Here is a 15,407-nt window from a genome sequence, read left to right as displayed (position 1 = left end):
CACCCCACAAAGGATTTTGTTCACTGCACCCCAAAAAGATTGTGTTCACTGTACCCCCCAAAGATTGTGTTCACTGCACCCCACAAAGATTCTGTTCCCTGTACCCCACAAAGATTGTGTTCACTGCACCCCACAAAGGATTTTGTTCACTGCACCCCAAAAAGATTGTGTTCACTGCACCCCAAAAAGGATGTTGTTCACTGCACCCCAAAAAGGATTTTGTTCACTGCACCCCAAAAAGCTTGTGTTCACTGCACCCCACAAAGATTGTGTTCACTGCACCCCACAAATGATTTTTTTCACTGTACCCCCCAAAGATTGTGTTCACTGCACCCCACAAAGGATTTTGTTCACTGCACCCCAAAAAGATTGTGTTCACTGTACCCCCCAAAGATTGTGTTCACTGCACCCCACAAAGATTCTGTTCACTGTACCCCACAAAGATTGTGTTCACTGCACCCCACAAAGGATTTTGTTCACTGCACCCCAAAAAGATTGTGTTCACTGCACCCCAAAAAGGATTTTGTTCACTGCACCCCAAAAATATTGTGTTCACTGCACCCCACAAAGATTGTGTTCACTGCACCCCACAAAGGATTTTGTTCACTGCACCCCAAAAAGATTGTGTTCACTGCACCCCAAAAAGGATTTTGTTCACTGCACCCCAAAAAGGATGTTGTTCACTGCACCCCAAAAAGGATTTTGTTCACTCCACCACAAAAAGATTGTGTTCACTGCACCCCACAAAGATTGTGTTCACTGCACCCCACAAAGGATTTTGTTCACTGCACCCCAAAAAGATTGTGTTCACTGTACCCCCCAAAGATTGTGTTCACTGCACCCCACAAAGATTCTGTTCACTGTACCCCACAAAGATTGTGTTCACTGCACCCTAAAAGGATTTTGTTCACTGCACCCCAAAAAGGATGTTGTTCACTGCACCCCAAAAAGGATTTTGTTCACTGCACCCCAAAAAGGATGTTGTTCACTGCACCCCAAAAAGGATTTTGTTCACTGCACCCCAAAAAGATTGTGTTCACTGCACCCCAAAAAGGATGTTGTTCACTGCACCCCAAAAAGGATTTTGTTCACTGCACCCCAAAAAGCTTGTGTTCACTGCACCCCACAAAGATTGTGTTCACTGCACCCCACAAATGATTTTTTTCACTGTACCCCCCAAAGATTGTGTTCACTGCACCCCACAAAGGATTTTGTTCACTGCACCCCAAAAAGATTGTGTTCACTGTACCCCCCAAAGATTGTGTTCACTGCACCCCACAAAGATTCTGTTCACTGTACCCCACAAAGATTGTGTTCACTGCACCCCACAAAGGATTTTGTTCACTGCACCCCAAAAAGATTGTGTTCACTGCACCCCAAAAAGGATTTTGTTCACTGCACCCCAAAAATATTGTGTTCACTGCACCCCACAAAGATTGTGTTCACTGCACCCCACAAAGGATTTTGTTCACTGCACCCCAAAAAGATTGTGTTCACTGCACCCCAAAAAGGATTTTGTTCACTGCACCCCAAAAAGGATGTTGTTCACTGCACCCCAAAAAGGATTTTGTTCACTCCACCACAAAAAGATTGTGTTCACTGCACCCCACAAAGATTGTGTTCACTGCACCCCACAAAGGATTTTGTTCACTGCACCCCAAAAAGATTGTGTTCACTGTACCCCCCAAAGATTGTGTTCACTGCACCCCACAAAGATTCTGTTCACTGTACCCCACAAAGATTGTGTTCACTGCACCCTAAAAGGATTTTGTTCACTGCACCCCAAAAAGGATGTTGTTCACTGCACCCCAAAAAGGATTTTGTTCACTGCACCCCAAAAAGGATGTTGTTCACTGCACCCCAAAAAGGATTTTGTTCACTGCACCCCAAAAAGATTGTGTTCACTGCACCCCACAAAGGATTTTGTTCACTGCACCCCAAAAAGATTGTGTTCACTGCACCCCAAAAAGGATTTTGTTCACTGCACCCCAAAAAGGATGTTGTTCACTGCACCCCAAAAAGATTGTGTTCACTGCACCCCACAAAGATTGTGTTCACTGCACCCCACAAAGGATTTTGTTCACTGCACCCCAAAAAGATTGTGTTCACTGCACCCCAAAAAGGATGTTGTTCACTGCACCCCAAAAAGGATGTTGTTCACTGCACCCCAAAAAGATTGTGTTCACTGCACCCCACAAAGGATTTTGTTCACTGCACCCCAAAAAGATTGTGTTCACTGCACCCCAAAAAGGATGTTGTTCACTGCACCCCAAAAAGGATTTTGTTCACTGCACCCCAAAAAGATTTTGTTCACTGCACCCCAAAAAGGACGTTGTTCACTGCACCCCAAAAAGATTGTGTTCACTGCAGCCCAAAAAGATTGTGTTCACTGCAGCTCAAAAAGATTGTGTTCACTGCAGCTCACACACAGAAAAATGGATGTGGATCACTGACACCTGCCTATCTCCTATCCCACACCACACAGCAATATCGATTGTAGTTTGTAGAACACAGTTTCCCTAAAATTCTGTAGCAGCCTCTCACTAACAGGATTGAGAAGAGATCGTAGATCAGGATTGAGTGCAGAGTCACCCCACCCCCCACACAGCAATATCGATTGTAGTTTGTAGAAGACACTGACCCTATAATTCAGCAGACTCTATCCCTAAAATGCCTACAACTCGCCCTGCCTAAACACTCCGACCTGTCCCTCAATTCTATCCGGACACAAATGGTTTTTTCCTGCCTGTCTTTCCCTAATCAGCAGCCAGCACATTGATGTGTGCTCTGTCCCTGATCTAAGCAGCATAATGACGCCGCTGTGGCTGCCTCGAACTTATAAAGACTTGGTCACATGCTTCAGATGGCCAATCACAGCTACTGAGACATTTGCAGGCATGGCTGGGATGGCTTAAGGCACACCAGTTAAACGATTGTTGATTGGCTGTTGAAAGCCCGCCATGAAAAGAGCGCCAAAGCATGCAAAACCCGGAAATAAAACGACCGAACACGGATTTTTACCCGAACATACAGTAAAGTGTCCGTGTCCGTGTTCGGGTACAAAAAATCCAATTATTCGGTACGAACACGAATAATACAGTCCGTGTTCGCTCAACACTAGTTGTAAAGGCAGAAGGTTTTTGTTATCTTAATGCATTCCAAAAACTTCTGTTTGCAGCAGCCCCCCTCACCCCACCTCCCAATACTTATCTGAGCCTGTCTCGATCCAGCAATGTTGAATAAGAGCCTTGGCTGTCTGGGACTCTTCCTCCTTATTGGCTGAGACAGTAGCAGGTGCCTTTGGCAGTCAGTGAGCCAATGAGGAAAGAGAGGAGGCAGGGGCTGAGCCGAGGCTCTGTGTCTTATTCTGGTGCCCCCATAGCAAGCTGCTTGCTGTGGGGTTACTGGGCAGGAGGGAGGAGCCAGGAGTGCCAGCAGGGGACCCGAGAAGAGGAGTATCTGTGCTACTCTGTGCAAATCCACTTCACAGAGCAGGTAAGTATAGCAGGTTTGCGATTTTTATACAAAAAAAAAAAAAAAAACAAGACTTTAATATCACTTTAAGCATATGCTTTAATCCTGTAAAATGTTTGTTTGGAAGGCCCAATGTGGCAGCCATCCAGAATTGGAGCGTAAAAGCCACCATGTTAAACCTGAAGATCACATTCCAGAAACTGCTGTTATCTTGGAACTTCTCCCCCTTTTTTTATACCCTTTAATCTTTTATGTTCTTCTTTTGTTTGTTAGATCATCTGCTATAGAAAAGGAGGTGTTGTGCCCATGGGTCATCTTGGGCTCCACCTAGTGGGATAAACTAGTCCAGTCCATATAAATGTATAATCTTATCTTAGAAGATCTTGTTTTTCTGGCTCCTCATTTTGATATGACGGGTTAATATCTGGTGAACATACTTACCTGGTTTGACATCTAGGGTAACAACTGTCTCCCAGACAATCAAGTGTAATTCTGATGTATAGGAACTAATCATGTATGGAGATAGATAATAGGGCCGTATGATAGAACAAATCTAGTACGCCAGCACTATTGCAGCAAAAATAGGGGCGCAGAGAGATAGAGAAACAATGTGCCGCATCCTGAAATAGTCGAGAATGGAAGGATAGGAGGAAATGGACTTTCTAGGCACAATAATTAAAATACACCACTTTTATTAATGATATTCATAAAATCAGAAAACAGAAACCCCAAATAGGGGAAAATATTGGTGGGTCACAATACATGTACAAAAAAACAGAATGAACCATGCCAGGAGGGCATAAACATACAGATAATGTTACACAAAGTGCATGATGAAACAAAGATGGTAAGTAAGGACGCTATACGTTACGTCCTGCGTGACTCAAGGCCGCTGGCAATGGCAACGCAGAGCGTCCTTTGATGGAATGGATGCAACTTGCACATAAGGGGAGATTCATGTAGCCAGATGCCCTACATGTTTTGCTTAAAATTCAAGCTTCTTCCGGAGCTATTAGGATACAAGTTCCCTATACAGGCAGTTGTGAAATTCACATTGGCCAGAGTATCAACAAAAACGAGGTAGAAAAGATACAAAACAGATACGGGGGATGATCTGCAGAGGCGAGTCACTATGGAACAGAGACATACTTGGATTGCTTAGTCACAAATGGACATAGTCCCACTTGGTGGTTTATCCTCATCCGGGAGTTTTGATCTGCGGCGCTGCGAGGTGCTCACTGAAGATATTCTGGCTGGTTCCCTTTTATCAGAGGGACTATGTCCATTTTTGAAGAAGCTTGAATTTTAAGCGAAACATGTAGGGCATCTGGCTACATGAATCTCCCCTTATGTGCAAGTTGCATCCATTCCATCAAAGGACGCTCTGCGTTGCCATTGCCAGCGGCCTTGAGTCACGCAGGACGTAACGTATAGCGTCCTTACTTTCCATCTTTGTTTCATCATGCACTTTGTGTAACATTATCTGTATGTTTATGCCCTCCTGGCATGGTTCATTCAGTTTTTGTGTACATGTATTGTGACCCACCAATATTTTCCCCTATTTGGGGTTCCTGTTTTCTGATTTTATGACTATCATTAATAAAAGTGGTGTATTTTAATTATTGTGCCTAGAAAGTCCATTTCCTCCTATCCTTCCAATAGGACCGTATGGCCCCATGATATTGTCTCTAAATGTACTGTATACTCTTTCTGTTTACAGTGAATACCTTGTGCAGTAATTTTAAAAGTCTCCTGAAGAAGCCACTTCTTGGAAAAACATGTTGAGCAAAAATCGCTATACTGTATACCTGGATCACATGTGATCTATATCCAAACCTTTTATGATAAAATAAATATAATAATTATGTAGTGTATTGCATTTGTCTGGCACCTTCAAAGTCCCTGTGTTTTTGTTTTATGTGGATTCTCTAGTCTATGGGATGAGGTGCCCATGCTCCCCAGACCTCTGGCTGACAAATTCATGTCCACTATTCTGTATACATGCATAGATTCCTCTTGTTCTGCCCACTGGCTGAACAAAAGAAATCTGAGAGCTTCCTCCATTCACACTAAGCAGCATGGATGGGGGAATCTAAACTGCCAGCTATTATAATCAGACAGTGACGGGTGTTGTGGCTGTTGGAATACATTATAAATAAATATATAGATACGGTTCTTTAAATTAGGATTTGGTAGAATGGGTTTTATCGTTTGTGTCCGTTATTAAAAAAAAGGCTGCTGTGTATTACTGGAGACCGGCAGTTTCTTAACTATCCACTAGTTTGGCAGTAAGATGCGGCCACCCCATGGAAAATGCAACTGAGCATGAGAGGAAGTGACAAACTAGATGGAGAGGTCATAGGTGCCATCTTTATCTTTGGAATCATAGTGAAAGTGATAAGCGTGGAGTGAAAGTTGGCATGCTGGGCTTTAGGTAGAATAGACAAGCCCTTCGGTAGTCACTATGTCCATAGTTTAGAGCTGAAGCCTTTTTTCAGTAAAATTGGGGCACAATTGTGTAGCCCCTGTATTTGTCTGTAATATTGTTAATTCGGCCCAGAGGGCACCATGTGCAGATATACACTTATCTTGACCATTGGATAAAGGGCCCTTAACCTAGATATAAGAAATCTTGTTATTGAGGTGTTAAGAGTCTTTTAGTGTCTCGGTGCCCCCTTGTGAGAAAGAGCACATATACAGTCAGGAATTTTAAACAAAAATAATAAAAGTTATGTTTTAGTCTATTGGCATTGATGCATTGAAATGAGAATCCCCATTTTTTTGTAGTAATTTCTAACATGGAGGCTTTTATTTTCTAGTTCTGGCAGTTCTAGTTCTAGTTATGGCAGTTCCACTTCCATGAAACACTCGCCCAAACATAAGCATTTTACACATTAAAGCATACACTTAAGAGTAGCAGAAATAGAAGTAGCACATCAATAATTACAAAAGAGACATTCATTTCTTTTAGGATGCAGTCACTGTCTGGCCTACAGTTTTTTCACCCACCACCTTCAATTTCAGTTGAAATGTGTTGAGGCAGATGGTGCTGACAGAGCTGCTCATGGCTTGAATGTCAGCCTATTCCTGCTCTTGTGTATGTATGTTTGTATGTATGTATGTTTGGTTGGTGTCCCTCAGTGGAGCTACAATTGGCCAGAGTGAGACCTGCACTTAGTAACATATGATGAAAATGATACATTTTCACTGTTCAGACATGAGATCATGGCATGGCAGAGGAAAGTCTCAGAACCAATTCGATTTGCAGTCGAGATTTGGTCGAATGCCAAAAGCTGCAAAAAAATGTGTATTTTCTTCCCCTCCTACTGACTTTTCCTTTGAGATAAATAACACTAGAGATGGGTGAACAGTTTGGCCCCAGCATGAGTTTGGGCCAAACACTGGCTGTTCTCATATTCTCCAAATTATTGAGCGTTCGACCATGTGTTCGGCCCATCGAATGACCAAAATGCACTGCACTGCCACACATTGGAAGCCCTGATTGGCTGAAGCAACAAAAGCTTTGCCCAATCAGGGCACATGGCACTGTCAGAGCCATGATTGGAGAAAGTAATGATGACTCTATCCAATCATGGCTCATTTTTCTTAGTCCCACCCTACACTATAAAAGTATTCTTTCAACAGCGACCATCTGTAGTGTGATCTCGGCGTTGAGAGAGATAGAACAGGGCTCTACTGGAGAGTTAGTGTGCTATAGTGCGCTATTCTGATTCTATTGTCAGTGTAGAATATCAGTTTAGTGTGAATCTAGTGATAGTCCAGTCAGTGTGAGTGTAGTGACCATTCATTTTTACTTTAGTGTCAGTTTATTTTGTCAGGGCAGGTTTCCTGCATTATAGTTCAGTGTGTTAGTGCACATGTAATAAGGTATATTTCTGTGCGTAACGTGCCATTTAACACAGTATGTTTCTGTGCATTACCTACCGTTTAACGCAGTATATTTCTGTGCGTTACGTGACATTTAACGCAGTAAATTTCAGTGTATTACTGCACGTTTAACGCAGTATATTTCTGTGCGCTAGTGCACATTTTAATGCAGTATATTTCTGTGCGCAACTGCACATTTAACGCAGTACTTTTCAGTGTATTACGTGCCTTTTAATGTAGTATATTTCAGTGTTTTAGTGCACATTTAACAAAGTATATTTCTGTGCGTTAGAGCACGTTTAACGCAGTATAGTTTAGTGCGTTAGTGCATGTTTAACACAGTATATTTCTGTTTATTAGTTTCCATATTACGCAGTATATTTCTGTGCGTTAGTACACATTTAACACAGTACATTTCATTGCATTACTGCACGTTTTACACAGTATAGTTCAGTGCATTAGTGCATGTTTAGCACAGTATATTTCTGTGCGTTAGCGTACATTTAATGCAGTATATTTCAGTGCGTTACTGCATGTTTAATGCAGTATATCTCTGTGCATTAGTTCCCCTTCTTAATGCAGTAAACTTCTGTGTATTAGTGCATGTTAAACGCAGTATATTTCAGTGCGTTACTGCTCATTTAATGCAGTATATTTTTGAGCGTTAGTGCAGTTTTACTGCAGTAAATTGTAGTGTGTGTGTGAGAACTCAGGTTACAATGCACCAAACACCACTTTCCATTGAGTGCATCCACGTACATATTTCCACATCTTTATTACATTTTGTTAATAAGCATTCCCCCATCATGTCTGGGAGGCCAACAAGGAGAGGCAGACGTTCCAATGGCACTGTCAAGAGGCCAGCAACGTATTTGTCCACAGGCAAAGTTGGACGTGGTCAGTTCCCAGGCAGGGCATCATTTCCTCTGTTTAGTGATGTTGCCTGTGCTATCCAGACACAGCATACAGATGAGGTGGTGGACTGGCTTACTAAACCATCCTCATTCTCCTGATCCTCCGTCACCCAAGCAGAGGCTAGTGTGCAGTTCACTGCAGCTGTCAGAGTGGCTAAATCTGCCTCCTTGTCCAGAGCTATTGAGTTATTTGAACACAGCGTCAGCCACTCTCACACGCTCCCTGACATTGCACAGCCATTACTTGATTCAGATGTTGGTTCTGAGGTTAAGGAAAGTAGGTACATGAACCTACAGAGTGGGGAGAACACTGGTAGTCATGTTCACCCAGCTGCAGTGCATTGTCAAATTGTCTCTAGGTAATGAGGATGGGGGAGATGATGAGCTCACTAACACCACCTGGGTGCCAGATAAAGCAAAGGAGGAAAGTGAGGGTGAGGCACAACCCCAATAAAGCAGTCCTCATGGAAGAGTAGGGAGCAGCCCTCCTATTCCATCAGATTGTGGAGCTGTTATCTCCCGGCACCCTTCCAACAGCTCAGTTGCCTGGGCTTTTTTTTAGCACAGGTGTAGCCGATCGCACTGTTGCAGTTTGCAAACTTTGTCTCAAGCACATCAAGCGTGACAAAAACACCAGCAATTGCAGTATCACATGCTTGACAAGGCATTTAACCTCTCATCACTCATTTTTACAAATTTACAAATGTCTCACATAATAAAGGATATAAACAACATTCAATAATTATAAACTTTATATTGCTTTATCCCTTTAGTTACCCCTAACCCCTGCCCTCCCTCCCTTCTGCTCCCTTCCCTTCTCTACCCATATGCCTTCTTCCTCCTATTTTCCCCGGCTAACAATGTTCAAACGTTATATTCAATATACTTAATTGATTTTTTAAAATGTATCCATTTCCCCATTTTTTTTCATATTTATTGGAATTTCCTCTTGAGAATTACTTATATATTCCAAATGAAAGATATTGTTCATCTTATAACACCAGTCCTTTAATTTTGGGCTATCCACCTCTCTCCACTTTTTCGGTATTGTACCCTTTGCTGCGTTTAATAAAATTGGAACCAGTATTGTTTTATATTTTTTTAGAGGTATTGTTGTTTTATGGAATAGACATACCCAAGGGTCGTTTGGAATCATTATTCCTGTAATTTCACCAATAAGTAGTCGGACCTTAGTCCAAAATTCTCGAATCTTTGGACAGTCCCAGAACATGTGATACATTGTTCCGGTACTTCCACATTCCCGCCAACATTTATCTGTTTTATCCGATTGATATTTATTTATTAATTCTGGTGTAATATACCATCTTAACAGACATTTATAATTTAATTATGTTGTACTAACATCTATGGCTACGGATCCGACCGCCTTCAATACTACCTCCAATTCTTGTTTTGACAATTGTGTCCCTATTTCTTTCTCCCATTTTACCATGAATGGAGGGTTCTCCAAACTGTGCCATTCTGTCAGCATTTTATATATTTGTGTTACTCCATGTTTTTGGGTGGAGATATAGCTTAATTTCTCAATAATATTAAGATTTTCTTCCGATCTGATCGGTTGTGGCAATGACTTTATAAAGTGGCTCAGTTGGAGATATCTCCATTCATCTAATTTCATATTTTTATTATTTTGTTTTAAATTTTGAAGTGTATTAATGTGAACTTTGTGAAGTACATCCTTTAATTGAGTGTTTCCGATCCATTTTCCAAATTTTTCCTCGTTCCCTGGTGGGAAGTATTTTGTGCCATTTAGTGATATCATTGGTGAATTATATTCCCATTTCAATTGTTTATTTATCTTATCCCATACTTTATAGACTACCCTAGTTAAGGACCCCATTCACTTTAATGGCAGGCGAACATTAAAAACCTCCAGGTCATATTTGCAGCCACAAAATACTTACTAGCTGTGCACACATAGTCCCACAACATGGACACTGACATACCAGAAGTATTGCTATTGGAAAAGTTGCCATACATTTTTTATTTTTCCAGCCAAAAAATTATTATTTTTTTTTTAGTAAATCAGCCAGAACTGACAACAGCCGGTAAATACATGTCAAATACATATAGGGTCCATTCACACATCTGTAAAATGGGTCTGCATCTGTTCCACAATTTAGCGGAACATTTACAGACCCATTGCTTTTCAAATCCAGTCTGAAATATTAGGCATTCACAGGATAAAGAAGTAAGTGTCGGCCAGTACAGGCCCCAAAAATTAGCCAACCTATGTTTACCTGACAGCAAAAAACTTGGTATTCTGTGTCTGGAGGTACATTAGGCATTTACAGGATACAGAAGTAAGTGTCGGCCAGTACAGGCCCCAAAAATTATCCCGCATGCGTTCACCTGACAGCAAAGAACTTGGTATTCTGTGTCTGGAGGAACATTAGGCATTTACAGGATACAGAAGTAAGTGTCGGCCAGTACAGGCCCCAAAAATTAGCCAACAGGCGTTCACCTGACAGCAAAGAACTTGGTTTTCTGTGGCTGGAGGTACATTAGGCCTTTACAGGATACAGAAGTAAGTGTCGGCCAGTACAGGCCCCAAAAATTAGCCCACAGGCGTTCACCTGACAGAAAATAACTTGGTATTCTGTGGCTGGAGGTACATTAGGCATTCACAGGATAAATAAGTGTCGTGCAATTAAGAAGAAGGCAACCGCACACCAACTTGAGAGTGATAGTAGATGATAAAAACCATTTATTGAATATCCATAAAATCCAAAACGACAAACCAGGAACAGGAAGGTAAGAAACAGTTAACGTGTTTCACGAAACTATGTTCACTTAGTCTAAGCGAACATAGTTTTGCGAAACGCGTCAACTGTTTTTTACCTTCCTGTCCCTGGTTTGTCGTTTTGGATTTTATGGATATTCAATAAATGGTTTTTATCACCTACTATCACTCTCAAGTTGGTGTGCGGTTGCCTTCTTCTTAATTGAACAGCTGTCGGGACTACGGACCTAACCTGCACCCTTCTGATTGTGAGGACATTTCATCACCAGAGCGGTCTTTGTGCTCTCATATCTACTTGATAAATAAGTGTCGGCCATTACAGGCCCCAAAAATTAGGTATTCAACGGACATAAAAGGCCTTTTATGCCGATGTATTTACCTAAGACAGGGATCATGAATTGTTATGGGTGGTGGCTGTTATTTGTGGACTGTCATGAGGAATTTGAATGAAACATGGTCTACTGGTCAGTGGTCACATGTGCTGAATTCCTCCTAGATCCAAGCCTCATTCATATTTATAAATGTGAGGTAGTCAACACTGTTGTGAGCTAGGCGAGTGCGCTTATCGGTCACGATCCCCATGCTGCGCTGAATGTCCTTTCGGACAGGACACTAGATGTGGGGCAAGCCAACAGTTCCATTGTAAATTCTGCAAGCACTGGCCAGAGGTCAAGCCTGCCCACCCAGTAGTCCAGGGGTTCATCACTTCTCAGAGCGTCCACATCGGCCGTTAACCCGATGTAGTCGGACACCTGTTGGTCTAGGCGTTCCCTGATGCTGGATCCGGAGGACAGCTGTGGATGGGTCGGCTGAAAGAATGATCCCATATCAGAAGTGACCAACACATGTTCAAACCGCCCTCTTCTTGCACGCGCTGTTGGATTGCTACCTGCAACTGTTTCTCTGTGAGTGGAAATTCCTCTGCCAGTGCACGCAAAAGCAGAAAGCAGCATTTCCCAAAGCAAGGCTTGGAAGTGCTGCATTCTGACAGCCCTCTGTGATGGTGGTAACATTTCCGCCATTTTTTGTTTGTACCGGGGGTCAAAGTACGTTGCCACCCAGTACAGCCCAGTACAGGTCCTTGCCCTTCATGCTTTTTATACGGGGGTCCCTCTTCAAACACTGGAGCATGAAGGCCCCCATTTGCACTAAACTGGAAGCGGTGTAGTGGCCTCACTCCTGCTCATCATCGAGGATAATGTCGTCCTCGTTCTCCTCCCCCCATCCATGGACAACACCAGGGATCCCATAAAGGTTTAAAGCAAGCTCGTCTTGCTCCTCCTTATCTGCCCCGGCACCATCCTCCTCTGACTCCTCTTCAGACTCCTGTTGTTGCCTTGTCTTATATGGAGTAGCCCCCCCTGGGAATTCATCCAGCATTGCGACTTCCTCATCTTCCTGCTCCTGCTCCTCGATGGCTTGATCAATGACATGATGCAATGCACGCTCCAGAAAGAAGGCGTAAGGTATGATGTCACTGATGACGCCCTGCCTGCGACTGACCAGTTAGGTGATATCATCAAATGGCTGCAGAAGTCTGCATGTGTCGCGCAGGAGCAGCCATTGGCGCGGTGAAAAAAACCCAAGCTCCCCAGAACCTGTCCTGCCGCAGAGTTCATACAGGTAGACGTTAACTGCACATTTCTGCTGGAGCAGCCTATCAAGCCTATACAAGGTTGAGTTCCATCGCGTTGGGCAGTCACAAATAAGATGTCTGATGGGCAGGTTGTGTCACTGCTGAATGTCAGCAAGGTGAGCCATGGCTGTGTAGGATCTTCTGAAATGGCCTGAGATTTTCCTGGCCTGCCGCAAGACGTCCTGGACCCCAGGGTATTTGAAAACAAATTGCTTCACGACCAAGTTCAGGACGTGTGCCATGCATGGCACGTGTGTAATTTTGCCATTTCAGTGCGTTCAGCAGATTGGCACCGTTGTCGCACACCACTTTACTAACTGTCAAATTCATCGGTGTTAGCCACTGATCTGCCTGTGAACGCAAAGCTGAAAGGAGTTCAGGACCAGTGTGGCTCTTGGCTTCCAGGCACAACAGACGGAGCACAGCATGGCAACGTCTCACCTGGCATGTCAAATAGGTTCTGGGGATCTTGGGCGGCGCAGCGGAAGAGACGGTTGCAGCGGAAAAGGAGGAGTCAGTTGAGGAGGAGAGGGAGGATGGAGGAGGAGGAAGAGGAGAAGAAGAGGCAGGCCTGCATGCAATCCATGGCGGTAAAACCAAATCTACACGGGTGCCATGGGTTACATGCTTGACAGCCGTCAGAAGGTTCACCCAGTGGGCAGTAAAAGTTATATACTTTCCCTGCCCGTGTTTGCTAGACCACGTGTCTGTGATCAGATGTATCTTGGCACCGACACTGTGTGCCAGAGATACATTCACTTGCCCTGAACATGGACATACAGCTCTGGAATGCCCTCCTGCGAGAAATATTTCCTTCCTGGGACCTTCCATTGTGGTGTTCCAATCTTGAAAGGACTTTTGTGGACCTATAACAGAGCGATCTGTGTCACTGACAATCTGTCCCTGCTCCCCACAGCAACCTCTCCCTACACTGACAAAAGATAGATTATAGATAGTACACCTATACCAAATTCCAGTCCTTAAAATGACTTTTGTGGACCTATAGCCCAGCGATCTGTGTCACTGACAATCTGTCCCTGCTCCACACAGCAAACCGCTCCCTACACTGACAAAAAGCAGAATATAGATAGTACACCTATACCAAATACCAGTCCTTAAAAGGACTTTTGTGGATCCCTATAACCGAGCGATCTGTGTCACTGACAATCTGTCCCAGCAGCACACAGAAAACCTCTCCCTACACTGACAAAAAGCAGAATGTAAAATGGCACCCAGCTCAGGTCTATTTATAAGGTAGGGGGTATGTCCATGTGCTGAAATGTCTCATTTGGCTGTCCTGTACCACCTGATGGATGTGTCATGGGCCAAAGTTCCTCACAATGTAAAAGAATATGGCTGCCGCGAACATCGCCATATGTTCGCGTGATGACAGCGAACGAGCAAAGTTCATCGTGAACTGACCGCTGGGCGAACCGCAAGGCCATCTCTATTTCCCAGGTTCTTGCAGCACATCTGCCAGTAGAATACCACCAGCTGTAGACTATAGCCAGCAAATTTCTCTGTCCCATCTCCTGCAGCAGAGAAAAAAAAATACAGTCACTGCCACCCACATGCCCAGCATCTAAATGCAAGCTTGTCAAAGCTGCTGGCTTTACAACTGCTGCCTTTCCATCTGGTGGATTCTGCCCCCTTCTGTGAATTTGCAGAATGCACTGTACCACAATGGCAGGCTCCCAGTCGGTATTTCTTTTCACATAAAGCCATTCCAGCTCTGTACCATCACGTTGCAATATTGTGGCATTGTTGGGCAGGGCAGTCGGCCGCAAATTCCACATTACTGCTGACACGTGGTTCATGGTCAGTGATGCTATATTTCGTTCACAGCACACTGGGTAACTCTGCTTGCAATTTGGAAGGATGCAGGACAGGGCTCAGTGCTGCAGCTTGTTGTGCCACCACATCTTCATACAGCTGGTAGTGATGCTGCAAGATTTGTCAGCTCTGTCCTCTACTCCTCCTCCTCCATGCCCTCCTCTGCTTATTTGTCCTACAAATCACAAGTACCCTCTAAGAGTTCAAGGGGTTATTCAATGAGTCAGGCTAAAAGGTGCCATGCAGTGCTTCAGTTGCTGTGTCTAGAGGACAGGAACCACACCAAACCAGAAAATCTTGCATCTCTGCAGGGGACAACCCCACGGGTGCTTCACGTCACGCTAGCTGGAGCCAGGAATGGTGGTGTGCGATATTGGCACAAACCTCCTGTTCGCCCTTAGACAGGGAAAATTGACACATGTGCCATGCCTGGCACATATCCTCAATTTGGTGGTGCAGTGTTTCCTAAATAGGTACCCAGGGTTGGAAGATCTTCTAAAGCAGGCCAGAAGAGTCTGTACCCATTTAAGCCAGTTATTCATAGCCAGTGCTTGGTTGGCTAAAATTCAGCGGGAATTCCACCTGCCTGTAAACCGCCTGATTTGTGACATGCCCACCAGGTGGAACCCAACTTTGGCAATGCTGCAGCAGCTGCACATGCAGAAGAGGGCCATCAACAAGTACCTGTGTGAGTATGGCACAACGACAGCCTCAGACCAGCTTGGATTTTTTCCCCCACACCAATGGCTGCTGATAAAGGATGCATGCACTGTACTGTCACCATTTGAGGAGGCCACAAGGATGGTAAGCCGTGACAATGCATGCATCAGTGACACAATCTCTGTTGTGTTCCTTCTGGAGCAGACTCTGTATGGCATTATGGACAGGGCACTCGAGG

General features: G+C 43.9%; 1 protein-coding gene across 1 annotated transcript in view; it reads right to left on the bottom strand.

Annotated features, from left to right (window-relative positions):
* The window catches only part of LOC309567963 (vomeronasal type-2 receptor 26-like), a gene marked incomplete at both ends in the record, with an annotated part of 569,788 nt that overhangs the window by 352,702 nt on the left and 201,679 nt on the right, over positions 1–15,407 (bottom strand). The gene's annotated exons all lie outside the window — the stretch shown is intronic.

This window comes from Pelophylax lessonae, assembly GCF_965119305.1.
Source record: "Pelophylax lessonae genome assembly, chromosome: 1".
Taxonomy (NCBI): Eukaryota; Metazoa; Chordata; class Amphibia; order Anura; family Ranidae; genus Pelophylax; species Pelophylax lessonae.
Note: the sequence above shows the minus strand (reverse complement) of the source record. Positions and strands in the feature narration are given on the sequence as shown.